General features: G+C 42.5%; 1 protein-coding gene across 1 annotated transcript in view; it reads left to right on the top strand.

Moving 5' to 3' along the window:
* The first annotated feature begins 8218 nt into the window (after positions 1 to 8218).
* Positions 8219 to 25945, top strand: part of LOC306964221 (BMP/retinoic acid-inducible neural-specific protein 3-like) — a 250323-nt gene continuing 232596 nt past the window's right edge. Inside the window, exon 1 of the mRNA XM_079558190.1 lies at positions 8219 to 8866. The gene's annotated coding sequence lies outside the window, so the exon portion shown is untranslated. The remainder of the gene's footprint in view (positions 8867 to 25945) is intronic.

The raw sequence follows: 25945 nt of genomic DNA, 5'->3' as shown, positions 1-25945 counted from the left end.
GGGACCCTGAGGTGACACCAGGCCAGCTTGGAGACATAGTCCCACCAGTGTGTCCTGGGTCTTCCAACGAGGCCTGTTCCCAATAGGACATTTTGCAGTTACTTACTGGAAATCTCTGGCTCACATGTGGGCAAAACGTGATAAAAGGGTAGGTTTAGTCTTTCTTTTTATACTCTGACTTTAAAACTAACATGTTAAGTTTAGAAAACAAACCAATAAAGATTGACTACTGCAATAAATATCTATATTTTCACCTTGACTTAATCAAGACATTGGACATCATCTTGGACGGACCAAGTTGACTTCGATAACAATCTGAAAGACCACGATCCATCGAACCGATCGCTCTCGTGCTCTGTAAAATGTCTGTTCTTCTGTTAGGCCTTTTTTCTCCTTCTGCAGGAATCACGGCAGCCGCAGGGTCACATGGAAAGCCATCCGTCCCTCCTTTCCATGACGAAACCGTGACCAATCGAGTCTTTCTGCGCTGTGCCGCGAGATTTAGGCTCTTCCCTTTGAGTTTCGGAAACCAGCAAATCTCCCACGTCAATGGTGTCCGCGCTCATAATCCTGACGCTGTATAGACGATCCCTTTGAAAGAGGCAGGGGAAAGCTCAAAGGCAGATCTCGGTTCAGTTTTTGCACGGGCCTTTGGGGTGTCTTTCTTCACGTCATGTGTCGAACCAGAGCTATAGAATGAATAGGACTCTAATTATAGGACACTTTAAATCTGAGGGATAAACTCAATATTGCTCTCATTCCTGTGTCAATCAGCCAGATGACTTCGCCTTCCAACCATAGCTACTGAACGTAAATGAGCCTACAACTGCAGAGGGAAAGACTAAAGGGGAGCAGCATATTGAGGAAGCTTTGACAGTTTATGGAAACCGGAGATGGTCCTTTGATAAAGTGCAGAAGGCCCAAATAAGCAAGAGACAAGGAACAGGGGCTGCATCTCAGAAGTGGCAAGATAGAAACTCCTTTCTGCTTTTCCTTAACCTTCGAGGCCGACGTCATGAGGTCGACCTTGAGGAACCTTCTGAAGTCAGAAAAAGGAGCTTCAGCTGCTCCTTCTGCCCATCAGAACTTCCTAACCCAGCGGACGAAATCTGAGAGTTTGTACCCAGCTGTGAGCCTCTTCCCTATCAAGTCAGGGAAATGTTCAAACATAGATTTACAGACAGATGGTCTGAGAGTAACAAAGACTTGCTGATTGAGTGATACTCTACATTAGGGCTGTGAAATTAATCGAAATTTGATTACGATTTTGATTATTACACTAAACAATTATTAAATTAGCATTTTCAAAAAAAAAAACCTTTTTTTTCAATTTTTTTTTTTTTACATTTAAAATTGTTTGTTTATATTTTTTTCTCTATATTTTTTTTTTGCAAAGCAGACTTGCATTATTTCATTTATAATGTGCCACGGCTCAAAAACAAACAGCGCTGTGTGATGATCATCAGGCCGCGCTGCTCTGTTTACTTGCGCAGGTGTTCGGGCTGGCCAGCAGGGGGCAGGTGTGAAACAGAGACCTCTCCTTAATCGTACTTTTCTGACTGTTCAGAAAACAGAAAATATTCAGCATAGGTTTTTTGATTAATAAATAAATACAATAAAGATGGACTTTTTTTAAGGCAACAAATAATCGTTTGAATAATCGAGATTTCAATTATGACCGAAATAATCGTGATCATTATTTTTTCCAAAATCGAGCAGCTCTACTCCACATACTATTCTTGAATAGGTTTTGGCAGCTTTGGTTCCCTCTTCCTGGGACGGGCCTGAGTCTTGTATAAGACCGCTCTGGCTTGGGTAGAAGAAGAGGCGAAATGTCCTCAGCCTAGTCCAAGTGGAAATCCAGATTGAAGCGCTTCTGCTGCAGAAGAAGAACGTGAAGATTTTTCAAAACTGCAACAATAAAGAAAAACAATACTACTCCTGATAGCATTGGACATGTTTTGGATGTTTTCAAATGGTTGAAAATTCCCAAAAGTTAAATTTTTTTGCATAGCATGTCTCCCCTAACATATAAATCAGCCCATTACATGGATTACACAGCTATAAATAGACGAGGGATCAGATCTGGAACGTCACAGCATGAGGTTGAATGCAATCCTCGCTGCTCCTCCTTCACATTACATTTAAAACGCACTCATGTAAAATGCGGGGAATCTGCAATCGGATATTCACATAGTCTTCATCTATCTGATCGGGGAATCGTGGGCTTTACACATGCCAGATTAAAAATGTAGCACTTCTTACGTCACTCGGAAACATGGATTCTTCTTTATCCATGATCTTTCCCTTCCGGACAAACGCAGCAGGCCGTCCGCAGTGATGTGTGGTGGTTTCCATATTGATTTTGCACACTGTTGATGGAGTTTGCTCTCGCTGCAACATTCGCGTCAAATTACCCTGCTCTGGTTTGTGTCCCCCCTGTGGCTAGTTTTGTCTTCATCCTTAATGTACATGTTGTGAAACCGCGTAATGAATTACATTTATATGTTGCCCAAAGGTGCTTCTATCACACAGCACACAGCGGTAAGCACGTTTTTCAAGAGTGTACGAGTGTCACTATTTTACAGTGAGGATATAAAAGAGACACATGTGAACAAATGTTTTAGTAAATGCCCCAAAAAAGGCCATGTCGTCTTACTCCTTTCATAGACACTACATTAACAAGCAGTCAATAACTTTCATAACTGGAATATTAGCAATAACCTGGTTGCGTACGGTCATGTAAACAACTGCAAAAAACAGATTACGCTTGTTTTCTGTTTTTTTTTGTTTTTTTTCCCCGAATATGTCCCCGAGGTTACTCCTTTTCTCCATATTGAGATATCCTCACCGAAAGGAACAGTAATAAGTGTTGGAATCTTGGTCTTTTGAGTACAGGAAGTACTTGTATCACCAAAAATACACAAGTTCTTCTTATTGCATACTTTGCCTTAAAGCTGCTCTAAGCGGGACAGTGCATGTTAATAAACATACATGAGTGCATGTTAACATACATGAGTGCATGTTAATAAACATACATGAGTCTCATGCATGTAAACAAGCCACACCGGAGTAGCCTTGGGCTAATTTCCATCCGTCGTCCCCCATGCGCACTCTCAAACACACTCACATTCATCCTGGCCTATTGTACATGTTTTTAGTGGTAGGGAAAACCGGAGTACCCAGAGGAAACCCACGCAGACACAGGGAGAACATGCAAACTCCACACAGAAAGGCCCCGTCCCTGGTGGGAATCGAACCCGGACCTTCTAGCTGTGAAGCACGAGCGCTAACCGCTGTGCTACCGTGCCTCCCTGAGGATTCTTTTTTCTTTAGTTTTTGAGTTTTTCCTCGCCGTGTCAGAGAGTCTGAGGACGGGGGACGCCCACGCGGCTCATCACCACCTGCTGCCAACACTTATTTGGACTTTGTTTGCCTGGATACTTCATGTGCCTGAAATTTACATTGTCTTGTTTATTGTTCAGTTTCATCGTTTTAATGCTTGTTCAGTCCTGAGGACTGTTGTTGTGATATTGGGCTATACAAAACCATTGATTGATTGATGTATTTAAGACAAGATTATTTGTAAAGCACAATCATACACAAGGCAATGCAAAATGCTTCACAGTTACATAATATTCGATTACATTACTTTGGGAACCACTGCTCTAACACACTTCTAAATGGGTCCAATGAAGCTTCCTGCAGAGGGAGCATGACTCAGACATGCACAGCAAAGTTTTGGATGCAAAATCACTTTTACACGGCTAGAAGAAAATGTGTAATTTAATCTGATTTAACCTAGCCTCATCGACACCATTGTACAACTATGCAAAAGGACAACACATGCAAACAGCTGCTCATATTATCGCTCTGACCACAACGCATCTGTGACATGACTTTGAAGAATAGTCTTTTGTCATCGGAGCCAACAAGCAGAAGACGGAATAGATTTATGGGGCCGGATATCTGTGCTGTCGTGTCCGGGGTGAGACCTGTTCGTGTCTGACCTCCTCTGTCAATCTGCAGAAGCATCGATTTGCAACGATGGCGAAAGGCAACATGGACCTTTCGCCGTGAACATATGGACAGCATTACACCTCACTGTACCACACTCACGGTCAAGGTAAAATTACAGTCTACGTATAAGTTCCAATATTTCTGAGCAAAGGTTTGGGCACCTGCAGAATGAACGCATCATAGCCAACAAATATGGCAAGGATCACAGCTTTAAATAGTTTTCTTGGCAGCCAAGAGTCTTCCAGACAAATCTCCAGAATATATTTCTGGGCTGTCACACACTCCTCTTTGGAAGTCCATCCACTGACCTTCGATGATGTTTAGATCAGGAGACTGAAGGCCACGGCAAAACCTTCAGATGCGCCTCTTGGGGTCGTCCATTGTGGATTTTGAGCTGCGTTTACAACCATTACCCATTTGACGCCATTTGCTTTGTAACTTCAGCTTCTTCAAAGATGGCGTTTTCCTTTAGAACTTGTTGGAAATGTATTTTAACTACCTGGCCCTCCTGGAAGCGCCAGCTTAACATGGAGGGGTTTGAGCACCCGAATGATCCTGGAGCTCTGTTGTCAGGGCTTTGTGCCCCTGGTAGGGTCTCCCAGGGCAAACAGGTCCTAAGTGACGGGTCAGACAAAGAGCGGTTCAGAAGCCCCTTACGAGAGACCAACAGGCCTGTGAATCGTGAGACCGTCCTTCTGTGGACCCACCACCTGCAGGAGGAACCATAGGGGCTGGTGCAATGTGATTTGGGCATCTCCAACAGCTGCCCCACGACCTGGAAACGGAAAAGTGGAAGATAATGGATGGATGGATGGATAACTACCCTGTTCCACTGGCTGAAATACAACCCTAAAGGATTAACAGTTCATGAAATCTGTGCCGCTTCTTCTCCAAGCTGACCATTGTTCGTTCTGGCCAAAATGTTCCTCAGTGGGATGCGATAGCTATGCATGACATTAAGAAAATACGCATATTTTTTGAGACATAAAACAGAGTCTGAATTAGACGTTTTGGACCAAATTGATCAAAGGTTGGTTTGGAGAAGAGAACGTCTGTCCAACTGTTAAACCTGGGAGTGGATCCATCATCCTTTGGAGTTGTATTGCAGCCAATAGTGCAGGGAGCATTCCTTAGGTAGAACAAAGAATGTGTTAAATACATTTCCAACAAGTTCTCAAGGAAAATGTATCACAATCTGTAAAAAAGCTGAAGTTACAAAGCAAATGGCATCTACAAATGGTAATGACAGCTCAAAATCCATGATGGACGACCCCAAGAGGAGCATCTTAAGGTTTTTCCATGGCCTTCAGTTGCCTAACCTAATTATCATTGAGGATCTGTGGATGGACCTCCAAAGAGCAGGTGAGAAATCCCTTTCTTCCAAACAAAAGTCTTCCAGAACAAACTAGAACTGAAAGACTCTTTGCTAATTCTGCAGGTGCCTAAACTTTTGCTCGAGCCTTATAGACATTAATAATATATGCAGATTTTAAGTACTTTGCGACACCACTACAAGAACTTTTATATACTTGCGTGTAAAATAGCTTCCATCTCAGGGCGAACCCGTGGTAACCAGCTGTGACACTCCATTAGCCTGAACGATTGTACGTATAATCTCCTGAACCGGCGCCTGTGATTTATGTTATAAAATGAGGCTTTCTTTCACTCAGCGCAGATTTCGAATGTGCCCGAGAGCGATGACATTTGAGAGAAGACTGAAATAGGAACCGCTAGACGAATGCAAGGATCACGTGCCTCACAGTTTGCTCACATTTTGACATTTAAATGCAAGGGAGAAGGAAAAAACAAGAAAGGAAACATGCTTACTCACGATAACACATTCAAACAGGAGAGAGGAGTCATAAGAGAGAGAAGGAAGTGTGGACTTAGAGATGCAGAAATCACAGCAAATACTCCAGTGATAATTTGATACTGTTCGATGTCTTTGTGATTCACACCTTCTCAGTGTAAATGTGAAATACTCTCTTCAGAGTGAACTTCACGTCAGACACCGAGAGTGACAAGACACTGGCTGTTTCTCAATTGCGAGGATCCGTCCTCCGTTTGGCCACTTCGTTGACGTCCTCGGTGGCGGCTCCTCCAAAACGGAGCGGAGTGTCCTCTCCCCGCCGCCTTTGAGCTCAAATGGAACGGCCTCCGGAGCGAGCGGCTGCGTCAGGTCACGTGTCAATCTATGCTCATTAAAACAACTGTTTTATAAATAACAGAGGCCAGGAAACTGTTTATGTGGAACACAACTTTTTTTAAAGTGAGTTCAAACTAATAAAGTTTTGCGAGAAAAGAAAAAAGAAACTATGCTGCAGTGCATCATGGGTAATTTCAGCTCTCCGAGGCAGCGGAGGATCCACTGCTGTATCCTTCGTAAATGAGCCAAACGGAGGAGTCGAGCTGCGAGGGGGCGAGTGGTCCAGGTGAAATGGAACACCACTTGGCGGCGCCGTGATGACGCAAATGACGTCCGAAGTGGTCGAGACGCCGAGGATCCTGGCAATTGGGAAACAGCCACTAAATACAATGTGCTCTTTTCAGACAAAATGCTGAGGCTCTTCAGTCACAGAACGACAGGTGGAGAAGAAAGTCACGGAGCTTCTTAGACAGAACTTCAGACTTCTGCTGGACGCCACAAGTAAACATAAAAATAAGTGTTTGTATAATAATGTATGTATTATGTATTATAAATGAGATAAAACAAAACCATGTGTGAAAAATTCCAATCACTCAAGGAGCCCCTGAACATCCCACACAGGTGGATGAACCAAGTGCACCTTCTCTGTTTACTCCGCCCTCCAGCACCTGCTGAGTATCAGCAATCAATCACCGATACAGGACACTGAACTCCATCCTGCCACATGCTGAGCATGCGTCCTGTGAGTTTGTTTTTATTTCCATTTAATGAACATAATTTCCTTTATCCATGTTTAGACTAGATCGTATTTCTGTTACATTGTTAATCCACTATGTTAAACTTTATGTGATTACTACTTGTTTCAGGGATGAAACAATGCTTCATGCCCTAAAGGCAAAAAGATTAAAAAAAAAGTGGAGAAAATAAATCTACTGAATCTGATTTCTTGCCTCCGGCCTCTCTATGGGTTTAATATTTACCAGAGTCACAAAATTTACACCATGTAAATTGTATTTGATGTAGAGTCATGTTTGTCCCGGAGGAAACCCCATCAAACGCGTGAGCGCTAACGTCTGGGACACCGTGGGTCTGTCAGACTGAGGAGCCTCAGCATTTTGACTGAAAATAAAGAGCACGTTATCTTCAGTGTCGTGTCACTCACGGTGTCTGACCTGGAGTTAACTCTGAAGAGAGAATTTTTCATTTACACTGAGATGGTGTGAATCATAAAGACACCAAACGGTGTCAAATTAACACTGGAGCATTTGCTGTGACAGGACAACAGTAAAAACACAGTATTGTAGTTTTGGACATTTAAAGCTGCACTATGCAACTTTTTATGTGAAACAGAAAGTTGATTTGTGTGTATTTGACCTTGTAGTGAGTCAGTGACCAAGTGTCAGTATGACTGGTCAGCATGGTGCATTTACTTTTCATCATAATGGTCTTTAGGATGCACCTGGAGGAATTGTTTGGAATGATTTCACTACTGACTAGAAACCCTACAAAACAATTGATCCTGTAGTGTTGTAAAGACCACCATGATTGAAAGTAAAGGCGCTATTCTAACCAGTCATGCGGCCACTTGGTCATTACAAGGTCAAATACACACAAAATCGACTTTTTGTTTCACATAAAAAGTTGCATTATGCATCTTTAATGAAAAACGTACCCAATTATCCCCACTGGTAAAATAACATGGCTCAGTATAGAGCAGTGGTTCTCAACTGGTGGGCCGGGAGTTACATGCTGGGTGTCATTGTCCCGATCACATTAATAAACAATAGACATAATACAGTACGATTTGACTGGAGCGTCAAACATTCCTAAAGGAGGTATGGGCTACTTCGTGTAACAAGTTTGACAACCTTTGCAGCCTACACTGTGTCCCATAAGTCATTGACTAAACAATAAACGCACTTGTCCATAAACTTACCCCCGTATCCTCGCTGTCTTCTGTCCTTTGTGAAAACGCTCGATGTGAATAAATCCAGCGGCTACTCGTGCTCGCTCACTCCCCTCCTCCCCTCTCATCCTCCTCTCTCCACTCCTCTCTCTGCGCGCTCTCTGCCTCCGCCGCCGCCGCTGCTGCTGGAATAAATTAACTCTCAGTCGCGGTGGTACAGTCAGGGAGGGGAGCCAGCGCGCAGCCATCCACACGTTCAGTTCGCCGGGAGTCCGCGGACTAACAGCATCGCCCCCTTTTCCGCTCTCCTCACTCATCCAAACCGACCGAGCGTGAGTGCGCGCTTTTCCAGCTCTCTCGCTCCCGTGTCTCCAGGAGCGAGAGTCCGGGGAGTTTGCCTCTCCTCCTCCTCCTCCGCTCCTGCCTGAAAACAGTTCCCCAAAAAACGGGCACACAGCGGACTCCCTCTCCCCTTGGATTGGATTTGTATACCTTTTACGCGCGCCACTGGAGAATACGTCCACGAGGCGCACGGGGTCGAATGCCATCGCCTGTTTCGCCCAAGTTGCGCCGATCCTAATTTTTTATTTTGATTTCATTTATCTATTTTTGCTGTGTCTTCTATTTTGGTTACGCATGAATGGGAAGCAAAGCAGCAACACACGAGAAGTAATCGGTGCCCCATGTCGCCAAACCCGCGCCTCCTCCACGTAGATTCAACTTCAATGTCCCTTCCCTGGATTTTACGGACACTTCTTCGGACGCGTAGCGGACCACGGGACTTCCAGAATACGGTAAGGGGTGAGAGCAGCTGCAGCCATTTGTCTGGTCCAGGGAAACGAGGGGATTAAAGTGTGAGAATGACAACGATCGCTACAAATTAACCCATGACTTTATGGCTCAACCCGGTCCAGTCGCTCAGCATTACGCGCGTGCCCTCACATCTACTCCCGTAATTATAGGTTTCTTCTTCTTCTTCTTCGGACACTAGAGAGGGAGAGAGAGATCACATTTTTGCGCACTGATCCACACTGTTCTGCACGACCAATTTCTCAACCCGCGTGCGTTATTATCTATCGATTTAGACAATATGACACGGGCAGGTGAGTTCTCGCGCGCTCACATCAAGTCTCCTTTCACTGTTGGTCTTCTTGACTCGCAGTGCCATTATACTGGGATGTCAATTATTCCAACAGTGCATTTATTGTAGGTCGTGCAACTTCACTACAAGTCGATCGAATAGTGTTTTGTAGAGATTGAACCCAAGTCGTACTTTCCTCGTTTCTTTAAAGAGGTAAAAACTATGAAATTACCAGATATGCTTTCAGGTTTTCCGGACAAAAGAAACATATTGGAAGTGTCAGTGGATGGAGATGACTTGGAGTTCGAATAATAGATTGATTACTTGATTACCCAAGGGAGGAATGAAACAGAAGCCTTCTATATTGTTGAGGTCATGGCATTTTCAAAGAGAAAAATCTGAATTTATCCAAACATTGACTCATTACAAGTTCTCGTTCTCTGCAAAATCGATCAATTACATCAGTTCACAATCTTTTGTGTCTTGTGGACGCCCTGAGCCTTTCATTGGTGCTCTGCTGTAAGATTATTCAGAAGGGATCCATTTAAATGGCTCTTCATTAGTAAAAAAAAAAGATAATGTGTGTTCAAAATACAATTGTGACATTATCCTGCAAAGTGTCATTGAAAAAGCCTTTCAGAAATAAGGTTCTAATCAGTCAGTTTTGTCTTCCTTTTTAATCTGAGATAGTATAAGTCCTCAAGTGGGAAACACTGGATTCCACACACTATTTTATCTCTAAATTATGAACATTGTCTAAACCCACCTCAGTGTCGTTACTCACAGCGGCTTCTCCATTACCTTTCATTTGTTTTATACCAAATCCAATATCTTCTAGCTTTTATTCTTCCTCTGTCCTCCTCGCAGAGAACGCTCGGCCCAGTGTCGTCCTCCTCCTCCTCCTCGCCGCCGCCGCCGCGCTGGCATCGGGAACACACAGGCTCCTATGCAGCCCATTTGAATTCCAGCCATGCCCACAGCCAAATGACACTTTGATGGTGTGCTCCGCTACTTTCTTTTCATCCATTTTAATGCCACGCCGAGACTCCCCCAGTGCCCTTTCCTCCCCCCTCCGTTCCCACAGCGAGCATCGCCAAGTAAATGAATTCTACGTGGGGAAACTGCAATTAGAAATATAGCATGCTGCAAAAAAGCGATTAATGAGGATCACGTTTGAGAAGATTTGGCTCGTGTCGAAAAAAAAAACGGGGTTAGTTTAGTTTCTCGGCTAATCGGGCGAAATGAAGGACGTTTTGTTTGTGAAATCGCAAAAAAACGTTTCCCAGGCCTAAAAGGCAAGTTTGTCTAAAAGTATTTGCGTTTTCTCACGAGAAAAATGTGACAGTTTTAGAGGTCATTCTTGTTAAGGCGAGACACTGCAGGGGAATGGGGGAAACAAATAAACATAGAGATATCAATTCAAAACTGTTGCTGAACATTAGTGATGTAAATATGAGAAAACAATGTGTTGCAATTTTTCGGTCATTTAATGTTTTCGTTTAAGAATCAGACATTTTGTGCAAAAAAAATTGCACCTCAAACAATTGCCGATATTTACAGCAAAAAAATCTAAATAATGGATTGACCCAAATTTAAATGTATGGTCTCATTTTGTGACATATTAGTAACAAAGATGAGATGAGGGATTTTATATCTTGTTTAGTTTTTGAATAAGCTAATCATAAGTGGAATAATCTGTAGAAACCAAAATTGTGCCTTGTTTTTTTTGGGTTCAATGCTGAAAAAAATCAGGCTGGGAATTAGATATTAAAAAAATCCCTCTGAAAATATGTTCAAAATGTTGTCAGGCCCAAGACTGGGCAGTTTGGAGTCTGTAGGAGTTGTGTAAAAGGACAATATGGAGTTGGTGGTTAAAAAAAATGATTTTTCCTCCCCCTACATGTTCCAGCCATGTCCTAATGTGTAGAATGAGCCCAGATCTGTTCACCACAACTGCCTCTACAATCCTGCACTGTCAAAGGTGTTAATTCGGGTCTGAAGTGCCGTCATGCACAAGCTTAATATAGAACCTGCAGTTACGCGTAAGACCTGAGGTGGCAGTAGTGAGTATAAAATGGCCAACTTGTATCTAGCCCCTTTAAGTGGTGAGGTCGGTACATGAGTGGAGCCATAAGCTCATTTTGAGAAAAAGCTCTTTCGCACAAGGCGTCTCGCAGAAGAAAAAATACCATATTTGGATTATAGCGTCGCTGCGGAGCCTTCAGGACACGCGGATGTAAAATATGTCAATATTTGTGAATGAATACACTAGGGAAAAATGGCTTTGTGAAGTGATGTTTTAGCTACTCCCAGGTTTTCTCCACCTCGCGCACGGGGTCAATTTGGTCATTTTTATTCTCTGACATGAAAACTAAGATGTTAAAGGGACTATGCGGAGTTTAAAAATGTTAAAATTAAGTATTTTCCTCCCCCTTCATGTTCCAGCCATGTCCTAATGTGTAGAATGAGCCCAGACCTGTTCACCACAACTGCCTCTAAAATCCTGCATTGTCACTCAGAAAGGTGTTAATTCAGGTCTAAAGTGCCGTCATGCACGAGCTTAATATAGAAGCTGCAGTTACACGTATGACCTGAGGTGGCAGTAGTGAGTACAAAATGGCAAACTTGCATCTAGTCCCTTTAAAGAAGAAACTAGCGAAAAATCCTCACTTCGACCTTTGTGTGAAAAATCAATGCTTTCACTTTTCTCCTTAAAAGATCGATTAGATTTACAGTTGTAGAGGTCATTCTTGTAAAAAAGATCTTTTAAACAGTTGATGAGCATATTTTGGGGCGTGTGCTTTCTTTGTAATGAAAAATAGTGATTCAAATACATCAAGTAAAAGTAATAAAGTAAATGTTTCTTGAGTCCTGGGAGTAACTGAATGTAAATATAAAAATATAAAACTTATTTCCTCAGAGGAATCGGGAATAAAACCTCTGATTTTGAGGAATATTTATTACACAAATCAGGGATCAAATGCCTGTGAAAGTATTCTAGAAATATGAAAAATACTGTCAATGTCAATCAACGTCATGGGATTTTATAATCGTCGGGGTCAGAGTTTTGGAGTTTGGTTGGGAGGTGGGGGATTTCTGTGTGTTAAATGAAACTGGAGGAAAGTATTTGTTTTTGTTTGAGCCAAGGTTTGTGTAAAAGGCTCGTCGAACAAATATTATCATATCAAAATCAATATGAGAAAAGGAAATTTCATTACATTTTTTTCAACATATTGTCCAGCCCTGGTCGATTCCTTGGAGATTCATTAGCAGAAGCTTAATAAGGTCAAATATGATACTGTATTTGTAGAAAGTGATGGAGGGTCCAGTCCTTGGTCTTTTAACAATGAAGAAAATCGTCCTTCCACCAAACAAACCTGCCGACCCCTGTCTCTCATGGACTCTTGTCTCTTGCCTGTAATCGCAGATATTAGTTTAGATATTGCGCTTTTTAATATAAATTTGTTTTCACCATTTTGTCAGTCAGCTTCTGCTAAAGATTGTGACCGGTCATTTGATTGTTTTTAAGGTCCGCAGACTTTGTTGGACAGAACTGCACTTTGTGAAAGGGGGAAAATTCATTGAATTTTCGGAACCCAAGACTCGAACCCATGATATGGAGGAAGGATCCGTATGCCGTCATTTGTGCAGAAGTTTAGTTTTTAGTTTAGTTTATTTGAGCTACCGATGCATACAGGTATAGTATACATATAACATATAGAATTTTTTTTACAACATAAGAAGTATTAGTGCTGTTCAAAGGAGCTATACCTGATTGTACAAAGAAACAGAGTTACTGAAATTTCAAATTGCTATTTTCTGGTCCAAACTCATCTCAAACTGTCCTAATGCATTTACAACAGCAACATTCGTCACAGGGACTGAGTTTAAACCAGGTTTCACAACTTTCAGGAAAACTGTCACTTCACTGTAAAAAATGCCTACTAGCCTGACATTTTATGACTGTTTAGAAGGCTTTAAAGCCAGTGTTTTTTGGATAAACGTCTGCTTTTACCATACACTAAAGGACAAAACAAATTGTATTCCAATAACAGAGAATGAAATAAAATCAAGGATAGCTCCTTTAAGGGCCTGTCTCACCGGCCTGGAGACGAGTTGGAGACTTGAGTTGAGATGTCTCCGAGACATCCCCGACAGATGAGGAGAGTCTCCAGACTTGATTTCAGCCGAGACCACATGGACATTTTTTGATTATCGTGATTATCGTGCTAGAAGATAATCGCTAAATCCATCAGATGACCAGTGCCGGGCGTGGGTACGTTTCCATGGAGATATGACGAGAGTCAGCAGTATTTCAGATTTCAGTAGGTTAGATCCTCATCCAAATCTATTCTTTGATTACCCACTGCAGAAAGAGCATGTTCTGTGTGGATTTGCTCATGAGCTGCAGGTTTTGTATTGATGACAACAGTATCGTCCAAAATGTTACACAGTGTGCCTTTAAATACTTACCTCATGTCTCACTCAATATGGCATTTACAGCAGGGACACTTTCAGGGATTTTTTAAACTATAAGCAAATATCATATCGTTAATCACAGTTATTTTGGCCAAGATAATCGTGATTCCAAATGTCATTATCGTCCCATCCCCAGTCGTGTCACAATGGGCTGAATTTATTACGAGTCCAAAAAGACATCCATCAAAATCTCAAGCCAGATCAATACAGGAATCTCAGTTTGCTCGAATGATTTGCAGAGACCCCAGAGGCGCTGACCTTTCTCTCACAATCGATCACTTTGGACAATTCTGAAGCTTGTATGCACGGGTTTAAGACGTTTTGCTTCTTTCTTCAGAAGCTTCTTCTTGCTTTTGTCGTTGAATGAAAGATATTTGTCATCTAGAAATGCAGATCCAGCTTCTTTTGCTTCCGATACCGATTTTATTTTTATTTCGCCCCTTGAGGTGATCCAATGTCATTTCTGTCCTAGTCTGGATTAGTTGCCGTTAACATTAACATATTGCTGCTAGCTTTTAGCATGCTGTCGCTAGCCGCTGCTTCTTCAGCACGTCCATATTCACTTGGTTTAGTCGGTGAAAAAGCCAAATCTGGTGGTGGTTCAGTATCGGATATTTGTAGCCGATACACGATACCGTATTTTTTCTGGTATGGGCTCCAATATCCGATACCAGCATCAGATCGGTATATGCAAATTTACAATATGGTTCATGGGTTCATGTCCAATGTCAAGAATTGTGTGAAAAATCGGGGGGGAATTTGGGGGAAAATTAGGAAACATTGCAAACATTTAGCAAAAAAAAATGGGGTGAAAAACTATTTCAGTTGAAAAAAACAAGCCACTTCCTTTAAAGGGACTATACAGAGTTTAAAAATGTAAAAAAAAAGAAAGTATTTTCCTCCCCCTACATTCTCCATCCATGTCCTAATGTGTAGAATGAGCTCAGACCTGTTCACCATAACTGCCTCTAAAATCCTGCACTGTCACTCAGAAAGTCGTTACTTCGGGTCAGAAGTGCCGTCATGCACGAGGTTAATATAGACGCTGCAGTTCCGCATAAGACCTGAGGTGGCAGTAGTGAGTCGGGCCTGACCGATATGTATTTTTAATACTGATATGAAGGGGGTTGGTCTGGCCGATAGCCGATATAAAGGCCGATATTTTAAGTGATACCATTTTCTTTTTTAAAAATGTAATATCTCAAATATCCTAAAGTTAAGCATTTATTATTATAGTAAAGGTTTCTATTATAGAAATATATCAGTCGACTGATACAGATGGAAATTAGCATACTGCTAAATCCAGTGCAGCATCTTTTTAACGTAGCTGCACACTGTCCTTTCAATTATGGGGTATTGTGATTGGCCGATGCCAATATGCACCACTGATATTTTTGGCCATATTTAGAACTCTTTATAACCCTGTGTATGAAGCTTTAAAATGTGTCAGTGTTACACTATGACAGCAGGGGGCGCTGTATAATCATGTTTAGTTGTTACTTCAGAGGGAGCTTGTTTGAAAGCCAAAATTCAGTAGATTCTAAAACAGAACGGCAAGTGTCTGTCTCTTATGGTTCCTGAAACTATGCGCAAACGTTCATAAACTAAAATATGTAAAATAGGTGCACAAACAATTTTCACCGCAATGTTTCTCCACCTCCCTGAGGCCTAGGAAGTTGTGGGAGGGCTCATTTTAAAGCTCTGACTGAGCGCCCGGAGATATCTGCCTTAGAATTTTGAAAATATCCTAATATCGGCCTGCCGATATATCGGTCAGGCCCTATAGGGAGTATAAAATGACCAACTTGCATCTAGTTTCTTTAACGCTGTCCCTGGACCAACAGGGCTCCTGCTTTCAATACTTGTCTTTTTTCTATACCAGTTGTACCTAAGTTTTTTTAATTCAAGAGCACATTGGTATCATCGAGCAGTCCTCAGACCTACTCCTTTTCCCCGTTCAAGCTAAAACAGTTTCTCTAATAGTCTTCGTTCTGGGCTGGGCCGAGGTTTGGAGTCGTGAGGTCCCTCTTGCATTGATAAAGCTGCTCTTGTGATTTGAGGAGTCCTTCAGAACCTCCACAGACCCGTCTCCTTACACCTCTCCCAAACCAGCTTTTCTCTCCAGCTTGACTCAAAAATCAGCAGTGCCGGTAAAACACGCTGCAGAAAGTGACACCTCTGTGTTCGTTTGTTAAAAAGCCTCCGTCGCGCAGAGGTCGTGTGATATGACCTCAAATCAATACGTCCATTTATATCACGTCCAACGCCTCCTCAGTTATGGGTCATGGGCGGCTCACCGAGCACACGGCGAGGGGAGCTTTTAGGCAGTGCACTTTTAATCAATGGGCTGGTGAAGTCGATTATTGTGATTTTTATGCAGATGGTGCATTTATTTACTGAAGAGTCCACCTGGAGGCAACCTACCTTTTTTTTATTGCCTCATTGTTGTCGGAATATTTTTTTAGGTTAGGGAACACAGTAGTGGAAGAGATATTCACCTTCTAGCGTTCAATTCCTACGGCATACAATGTACTTAGCAGAGAAGTAGGAAAGGAGTTTAAAAAAGACAAAACTTACCCTTTTCGATGCTTATTTTATGCTGTTTTGTTGCTAGTCAGGGAGCCAGAGATTTCCAGGAAGTAACTCTGACATTGTGACGCTAAAGCCGTGTACTTGCGTGTATTCATTCACAAATATTGACATACTTTATCTCCACGTGTCCCGTGAAAGGAGCCCAAGATGATACTACCACCCAAATATGGTCATTTCCTTTTGTGGGAGAAAAAGTTGCGATGAAAGACCAGAAAAATGTACTTTCACATGCGCACACGTTACAAAACATAAGGGCCGGTTTTCTCAACAAAAAAAAATCTTTAAAAGTTCCACTCTTGCAACTACATGTCCACTTCTGTAGCTCCTACATACTCCAAACATTCCAGTCTGCACTAAATGCAGTACTAAGTAACTTTTTTGCCTTAACCAATCCTTCCGTTGTCTCTCTGGAGGTAATACAAGTGTTAATGGGATGATTGGGAGGTCTTTCATCATGCCACCAACACACACTAATGGAATCACGAAGAAGAAGCTGACAGCAGGGCTGGACTGGCAGAAAAAAATCGGCCCGGGACTTTTGGGTCAAGACCGGCCCTCCTAAAAAAAAAAAAAATTCAATGCCGAGGTCATGAGCAAAACAATAAGCCCTTGGCTTGAACTAAAACAGTATATGCTACAAATCGAGGACAATAACTGCATGTTGTTTCTGCTGAATTCAAGCTAACACCTCATAGCACTCAACACTTTCATCTTGTCATTTACAACTTGAAGAAACTTTTGTAAAATTACTTAACAATCTTAAAATGTGCGTTCCGTTAATGAAGTTCCTCTCGCGACTGCAACACAAATAAACTTCTCAAAACCAACCAAATGATCCCACTGTAGATTGAAGATGAAATGGTCAAACTCACCACGGAGTCAGAGAGGTGTGGAGTGAAAATAGAAGTCCCAAAAAGGCCAAACATTGTAAATCCTTTCAATAGAAACTAGACGATTTCCAAACTGCACCGACGACAAGGGGCAAGACGGAGTCACCTGACAACTCCCAGCATGCACTTCTTTGCAAACATTTGTCTAAAATGTATAAAAAATAGAGGTCTGAGGTTCTGTGGGTCCTGGAGGAAGGTACAATGAACTATTTCCTCTTATATTCGCAATGTGAGGGGCGTGAGTGTTATTTCCCAGAGTCCCATTGCTCATTATACGAGATTATATTATATTAGAACCATAACTCAAGAAAGTGCCACCAGAAGGGTATAAAAGGCGTCCCATCCCTCTATTGGAGGAGTTGTGTAATTGCATCTATGTAATGATAGAGATTCTAATGGCTTCCCCCGCTAATTGTGGGCCGGTGTGAGGTATAACGGGCCTTATCTTGATCTGACTGGCTCAACCGGCCCAAAAGTACGTCGGCCCACCGGGAAAACTCCCGAATCTCCCGATGGCCAGTCCAGCCCTGGCTAAGACTGAAAGGTGGACATGAGGAACATTTCAATGGTCCTCTGCCCTAGTAACAAAACATCTAAACATTTAGACTTGCAGTGCTGACACAAGGCCAAAGGGATAAAGCATATTGGGGGCACTGACTGTTTAAATGAGAAGGAAATTTAACTTTGACACATGAGTGAACTGTTTTGGGAGAGATATGAGCTTTTGGTTGGATCGTTGGATGGGTGAATAGATGGATGGATGGATGGATGGATGGATGGATGGATGGATGGATGGATGGATGTTTGTTTGGACGGATGTTTGGATGAATGGGTTACTGGATGGATGGATGGGTGAATAGATGGTTGGATGGATGGGTGACTAGATGGATGGATGGGTGAATGGATGGATTGATGGTTGGATGGATGGATGGGTGGATGGTTGGGTGGATGGATGGTTGGATAGATGGATGGATGGATGGATTCAGGACCTGGAACATGAAGGTCTCTTTGTAAACAGGGTTGGGCTGTCCGCGTCGCACTGACGTCTTACAGCGAGAGATCTCCTGCCCTGTGGAGTTCAGGAGCAAGAGGCGCCCGTACGTGTCTGCAACGACAACACAGAGAAAAGTGTTTTAAATCATTTGTTCAGAGAAGAAAAAAACAACACAAATGGCATTTATGAATTGTTTATTTTGTGACTGATCAGGTAAATAAACGTAAAGTAATAATTATTCAATGTTCATAAATAATTAAGGTCCCTGGTTCTGCAGAGATGAACTTAATCAAAGAAACTGGAACTAAATAAAAAACTACACTACACTAGACTTAAATGTAACCAAATAAACGAAGAAACTAAATGATAATAAAGAAGACGGTGACACTTTATAATACCGACACCTTATTCAGCCTTAATAAATGACAAATTAACACTTAATTCATCGTCTCATAAGTCATTTTACAAATAAATTGTTGAGTATTTATGAAGTGTCAGTCACACTAAACGAATGAATGATGAATGAATGAATGTTCACGATGAATTAAGTGTTAACTCATCAGTCATTAAGGCTAAATAAGGTTAAGGTTAATTATAAAGAGTCCCTGGATCTGCCAAAAATAAACTTAACCAAAGAAACTGGAACTAAATTAAGAAAAAAAACTACACTAAACTTAAACCTGAACTACACTACACTAGACTAAAACGTAACCAAATAAACAAACAAACTAAATAACAATAAAGAAAACTGTGACATTTTATAATACCTACACCTTTTTCAGCCTTAATAAATGACAAATTAACACTTAATTCATCGTGAACATTCACTCATAAGTCATTAGTGAAGTATGACTAACAATAACTAAACCACTACAGTTAATGCAGTTAATGCCTAGCTAATAATGGAATAGTTCTCCACATACTTTACAAATACATTGTTAAGTATTTATGAAGTGTCAGTCACACTAAACGAATGAATGATAAATGAATGTTCACGATGAATTAAGTGCGAACTCATCAGTCATTAAGGCTAAATAAGGTTAAGGTTAATTATAAAGAGTCCCTGGATCTGCCAAAAATAAACTTAACCAAAGAAACTGGAACTAAATTAAGAAAAAAAACTACACTAAACTTAAACCTGAACTACACTACACGTAACCAAATAAACTAACAAACTAAATAACAATAAAGAAAACTGTGACATTTTATAATACCTACACCTTTTTCAGCCTTGATAAATGACAAATTAACACTTAATTCATCATGAACATTCACTCATAAGTCATTAGTGAAGTATGACTAACAATAACTAAACCACTACAGTTAATGCAGTTAATGCCTAACTAATAATGGAATAGTTCTCCACATACTTTACAAATACATTGTTAAGTATTTATGAAGTGTCAGTCACACTAAACGAATGAATGATAAATGAATGTTCACGATGAATTAAGTGCGAACTCATCAGTCATTAAGGCTAAATAAGGTTATGGTTAATTATAAAGTGTTAAAACTCAGAGAACACAGGGTTAAGTCTCCCCCAAAGTCAGTAACTTTGAAGAAGGTCCCTGGATCTGCCAAAATAAACTTAACCAAAGAAACTAGAACTAAATTTTAAAAAAACCACTAAACTTAAACCTAAAATCAGAGAACTAATAATAAAGAAAACCTCTGCAGAGATGAACCAAACCAGATTAAAATGAATTAGATTAAATAGAGATTAAATAAACCAAACAACATGTAGAGCTGAAGAAAAGTAAAGAAAGGAAACAAATAAAATAAAGCTCTGAGCCGCTGTCTAATAATACGGCTTGTCCCATTTGGAGAAGAATCGTTTCAGTCCAGACTTTGGCCGGTTCTTGAAGGCGCTGAGGCGGATGTTCAGGTGTTTCACAGCATCCTCCTGGAATTCCATGGTCTTCGTTCCCACGGCAGCGAGCAGAACCTCCAGGTAACCTCCGTACTCGTGCATCAGGTCCCGGGCGGCGGCTTTGCCAAGCTTCTGCACGTTCTTCGGTTTGAGGTGGACTCCTTCAGGGACTTTGAAGTGGTCCAGGGCGGCCTTCACCAGCAGGTCCACCAGCGTGTCATGGTAGGTCCTCAGGTGGGCCGGCTGATCCTTGAGAAGTTTCTTCACCATGACCCAGACCACAAAGTCCTCCACTGTGCGGTTGGAGACAGTCTCTGGAGCTTCTTTGGACTTTGGGACTGCGTGAAGTTTTGAGCCTTCGTCGCACCGATCTTCTCTGGGAAAATCTAGGATTTGGGACTCAATTGGATTTTCTGGGGCTGGATCTTGGCTCTCATCAAGGCTTTGGTGGCCTTCAGAGCAGATGTCTTCAGGGCATGAAGGCTCCTCTGGACTTTCGAAAGAGTCTTCATAGATGTCAATGAAGTCATCCGTGTGGGAGAGTTTTTTGAGCTCTGAATCTTCACCTGGCTCCTCTGTTGTGAGGTTTTCATCCACATCTTCTAGAGTTTCAGCCCACAGTGGACTGTTTAATGCGAGATTAAAAACCTCCTGAAGAATCTGGTGGCCATCAGCGATGGTGTCTTTTTGAGTCTCAACAAGACTCTCTGCGCTTTTATAGTTTGTGTTATCGTCCTGAATGTCTTGTTTTTCTGGACGTGATGTCTCTAATGGGCTTTGATTGTCCACAGAGCAGATGTTTTCAGGGCATGAAGACTCTTTGGCAAGTCCAGAGGAGTCTGGACTTGCCAAAGAGTCTTCATTGATGTTAAAATTGTTGTCCACTGAATCATCTGCTTGGGAGAGTTCAGGGATCTCTGTATCTATGTGTTCTGTGGAAAGATCTTCATTCACATCTTCTCGAGTTTCAGCCCACAGTGGACTGTTTAATGCGAGGTTAAAGATCTCCTGCAGAATTTGGTGGCCGTCAGAGATGGTGTTTGTTGGACATGAGAGATCTTCCTGACTTGTCTCCTCTAGCCTCCCGATATCAAGTCTAGTTTCCGACTCTACTGAAGAATCAGGGTCTGTCTCCACTAAGTGGTCTGGGAGAATCTCTCCAGCTTCAGTGGTCTCTGTGACTTCTTCCTGACCTTCTTGTTCTGTAGAGTTTTCTGGAAGTTGGGTTTTCTCTGGGATCATGTCGTCCTTTGCGGTTTGGGTGTTTTCATCCAGATTCTCTTGTTCCCCCACACTTTGGGTCTCTGATGGACTTTGGTGAACATCAGAGCTGCTGTCTGATGTCTCTGGTATTTTCGACACAATCTCTAATTCTGGCACCTCCACTGGGCTTTGGAAGATGTTAGACAGGCTGTCTGACCAGCGAGATTCTGATGAGATCAAGATCTCTAGTTCTTCCGATATTTGGCTCCCCTCTGGGCTTTGGAAGAGCTTTGAAATCCCGTCTAACCAGAGATTGTCAGTGCAGCTGGAACTGTTTAGGTAACAGGAGAAATCTGCTGAACTGAGCTCTTCTGAGGTTGGGCTGGTCTCAGAGTCTGACCAGAGCAGTGGGCTTTGGTCAGGATATTCAACATCGTTCAAACTGTCTCCCAAAGTGTGGACTACTCCGGGACTGGTCTCCTCGGGACCCTGGTCGAGGATTCTAGTCTGAGAGTCTTCTGAAGTGCCTGAGTCGTCTGATGTTGCAGTGGACAGTGGATCTACATGTGGGTCCTCTGTGACAGACTCATCCACATCGTCTCTGGGTCCCTCTGGCGTTTTGACCTCTGTTGGTTTCTCTGGTGATGTTATGTCATCCAGTCTGTTTTCAGAGGAGCATGTTTCTCTCTCCTCAGGCGTCTGCTCACTCTGAGACTCTGAACCGTGTAGTGGACTCTGCTCTTCCTCTGCTTGGCGCTCACTGTGTTCATCTGAAGCCTGGTGGTCTTGGGAGTTCACCTCTGAACAGTCGAGGTTCTCTGCTCGCTCTTCTGAAGGCGATGTGTCTTCTGAACACTGCTCTTCCCTGGAGTGGGGTTCAGATGTGACCTGATGTAATTGGGAAACGTTCTCGATATGAAGTTCCTCCTCTGGGACTGTGAAGCCCATCATGAGGAGCAGAGCTGTGGAAGCTCTTTTTTTTGCCTCTTTCTTTGTGCAGCCTTTTCCTGTCGCTGTGAACTGGTTTAGTGATGCCTCGATGGTGAACATATAGTTGTTTTTTTCCAATGCTTTCTCCTCTAGCGTGCGGTACACAGCATACTTCTCTCTGCGGAGCATTTGAAGCTCTGACAGGCGAGAACACGGATCTTTTCCTAAACCAAAGTCCGGCCCGATGTGGACAGGCGTCTTGTTCCTCCTGGATGTTGGTGGGGCGGTTGTTTGGGACTGGTTCGCTGTATCTTGCTTCTGCAGTGACCTGTCCACTGGGGTTGGCTCCTCTCTGTTTATCTGGAGAGGAGGGGAGCTGGTTTGTGGGGCAGTCAAGTCCAGAAGGTCTGTTTCTGGGACCTGGTAGCCCATTTTCTGGAGCAGAGCTGTGGACGCTCGTCTCTTTGCTTCCTTCTTAGTGAAGCCAGTGCCGACAGCGCTGACCTTATCTAAGGCGGCCTCAATGGCGAAAAGCAATTCTGCTCCTTTGATTCCCCCATGGATCTGGCGGTACGTCGCGTACGGCTGTTTACGAACCATTTGGAGCTCGGACAGACGCATCGTAGGGTCCTTCCCTAAACCGAAATCTGGACGATCGTGGGGCTTAGGGTTAACTGTGCCGTTCTCCAGTTCTGTGGGGGTTTTGTCGACAGATGAAGACCTTTTCATTTCTGTGGGCCTAGTGTCGACAGGTGCAGTGTTTTTGTTGGAGTTGGGAGCTAAACTCTCCAATTTCTCCAACATCTGGATAGAGGCCTTCTCCCGGGCAGCCGTCAGGCTCGCCCCTCGTGCCTCTACGCAGAATTCCCCGGCCTCAATACGAGAGAAGAGGTTATCGGGGTCTGTGGGCGTCTCATAGGACTCCTTTAAGTGCAGGGTGAGATTGCACTCTTTTGCCCGTGTGACGAGGGCGATGAAGTATTTGCCTGTGTCCATGTTAACGAGTTTGAACAAGGCAGAATGAGCAAAGTATGTCTTTAGCTGAGAACGTTTTGTAAAGCGTTAGTGTTCCTGTGAAAGCAGTGTCCGTTTGGAAAGGCTGTTTCGAACTGACGTTTGTGATGTGATGCGTTTCACTCCCAAAGGTGTAGGGTGATGACGGAATGATGACCTCACCGTTGCTCCTGGCAACACTGTCAGAATACAGGAAGTAGACTGTGCACGGAATGTTTAAGCTAAGTTTGTGCTACTATAGAAACAGCTTTGGAATCGCCCATATATGGTCATGTTCGAGGCAGCCAGAGGGAAAACAAAGAAGAAGAAAAATAAACGTTCTCCCATTTCTCCACCATTGCTTTAAAGGAACAGGCCACCATTTTACATACTGAGATATGTTCCTGAGCTTAGACGAGTCGATGTGTACTTGTTTGGTGCAAATGTTGTTAGCATTTAGCCGGATGGGATGTTAGAAGCTACCAAGCTGTTCCATGTTTTACCAATTTGAATACAGTTATGTGAGCCATTACACGATCCAAGTCTCGTTACACAAAATTAAACATGTTGATTTTCTAAGCCGATAAAAAGGGAACGATATAGTAAGGCGTAATAACATAGAAGCATGTGCGGATTATTACACTTTACATGTATAATACCCCAACATTTGCGTGACTGAGCGCACAAGCTTAATATAGAGACTGCAGTTTCGTGTAAGACCTGAGGTGGCAGTAGTGAGTATAAAAATGGCCAACTTGCATCCAGTCCCTTTAAGGAGAAAACTGAGAGGCCAGCCCGGTGGCCCCAGAGCCAGTGGCCCTTCTGTGTTCTTCCAGAATGGACATATGGCCAGTCCGCCCCTGGCTAACAGGCTAACGGACAAAGCTAACTACAGGCTAGCGCCACTTAAACAGTATTTAAAGGGAAATTTCAGGATTTTTGACATAGGGCCTCATTTCCTAGTTATCCAGAGTGTTGCTAATTTCTGGAGATATTTTTTTTGTAAATTATGCAGTTCTTCTGTTTGGAGAGTTACATGGCGCAAGGCTAGCGCATTTCTACGATATCAGCTAGCCTGCATTAAGAACAGTCTGACCCGCTCCACAGTGCACCTGAGGCAAATCACTGATAACGCCAGACTAACCATATAAATGTCTGTGTCCATAGAGTAATTGTTGCATTTAAAATACCTTATATTTGAGTAGCTACGCGGCGGCGGAGTGATCTGCTTGAAAATAGAAATGCGCTAGTCTTACATTAGCCTAGCACCACAAAACTTTTCAAATCTAAGAACAAGCAACACTTTGGATAACTAGGAAATGAGGCCCTGTGTAAAAATTCCTGAAATATCCCTTTAAGGTTAAAGCTGGTATACCTGAACTTTCCTGTTCAAACCGTGAACTTTTTGTTTTGGCCCAAACTTGTTTCTAACTCTCACAATCCCTGAAACACATCTGAATTGTTCAAGCAAATTAATGATATGCTTGTTTCATGCTCGTGCACAGCTGTGGCAAAGTGAAGAAATGGGACCACACCCAAAATAAAATGCCATGCCTTCCATCTTCGATTGCTCACTAAGTTTTTAGGTAAGACCTGTTTTTTGTTAGGTGGCAACACAATTTTTACTCTATAATAACAAAAGGTCAGGTACCGCAGCTTTAAGGTATCCATCATTTAGATTTAGGACATTTTTATGCGTAAAATTATTGATTCTTATATGAAAACAAAAAATGGCAGAAAACTATCTCTATTATCTTTTTTTTCCTTTTCACCGGCAGTGAAAAGCCACATTCATTTTCTTACCTTTGTGCACAGTCATGAACTCGTATTGCTTGCATTACAATAGAATAAATAAATTGTAATGTATTACTTCCTGAAAGGTCGTTCTCTGCTTTCAAACACCTCCCTGTGAAGAACTGAGATGTTATAAACGTGTTTGGAAAATTAGGAATGGGTTTGGAAGACAACTAACAGTTTAAAGTGTGTGCTCTTCCTCTTTTCAAAGGCGTTCATGCTTGTTTGTAGTCACAGGAAACAAGGAGTTTAATTTCTCTTGATCAAAGCGACAGCAGTGTATCCTGGTGGGAACATGGATCATATCATCACCAACTAAACCACAGCACCCCTAAAATAACATCAAAACAGCCCATTGATAGTATTACACTGTTGAAATGTGACATAACCGCCGCTGCCCTACGCATGAAGACAATTTATGAGGGAAATCTGCACCTAAGCAAGGCGATGCACCGAGTGGTGAATCAGCCGCACTGACTCACGGTTCATTGTAACCAGAGGCTTGGATTAGACGACCTCAAATCAATACCATGATTAATTAATTAACACTTCATTATCATTTATTTATTCATCTCCCCATTGACTCTCGGGGGGTCGGGAGTCAGAGAGCTGGAGCTTCCATGAGCAAAACTCCAGCATATGTCAAGAGATCGTTAAAGGAACAGGCCACTGTTTTTACATACTGAGATATGTTCTTTTACTTGAGCTTAGACAAGTTCATTAACCTGTCTGGTCTTCACGCGTGCCCTCAGTCACGTAAGCACAGCACAGACGGCGTTAGCATTTAGCCTCTCCTCCTCTCTTCTATAGCTCCACACGAGGTGAAGATATAGATAGTATAATTACACAAAATGAAACAATGTGGAGATCGGGAGGAGCTCAGTTACCCGGGAGGAGCTCGGAGTAGAGTCGTTGATCCTTCACGTCGAAAGAAGCCAGCTGAGGTGGCTCGGGCATCTGTTTCAGATACCTCCCTCGGGAGGTGTTCCGGGCATGTCCTATTGGGACCAGGCTTCGTGGAAGGCCCAGGACACGGTGGTGGGACTA

Source organism: Gobius niger (genome assembly GCF_951799975.1).
Source record: "Gobius niger genome assembly, chromosome: 6".
Classification (NCBI taxonomy): domain Eukaryota; kingdom Metazoa; phylum Chordata; class Actinopteri; order Gobiiformes; family Gobiidae; genus Gobius; species Gobius niger.
This window is presented reverse-complemented; position numbering and strand designations above follow the sequence as displayed.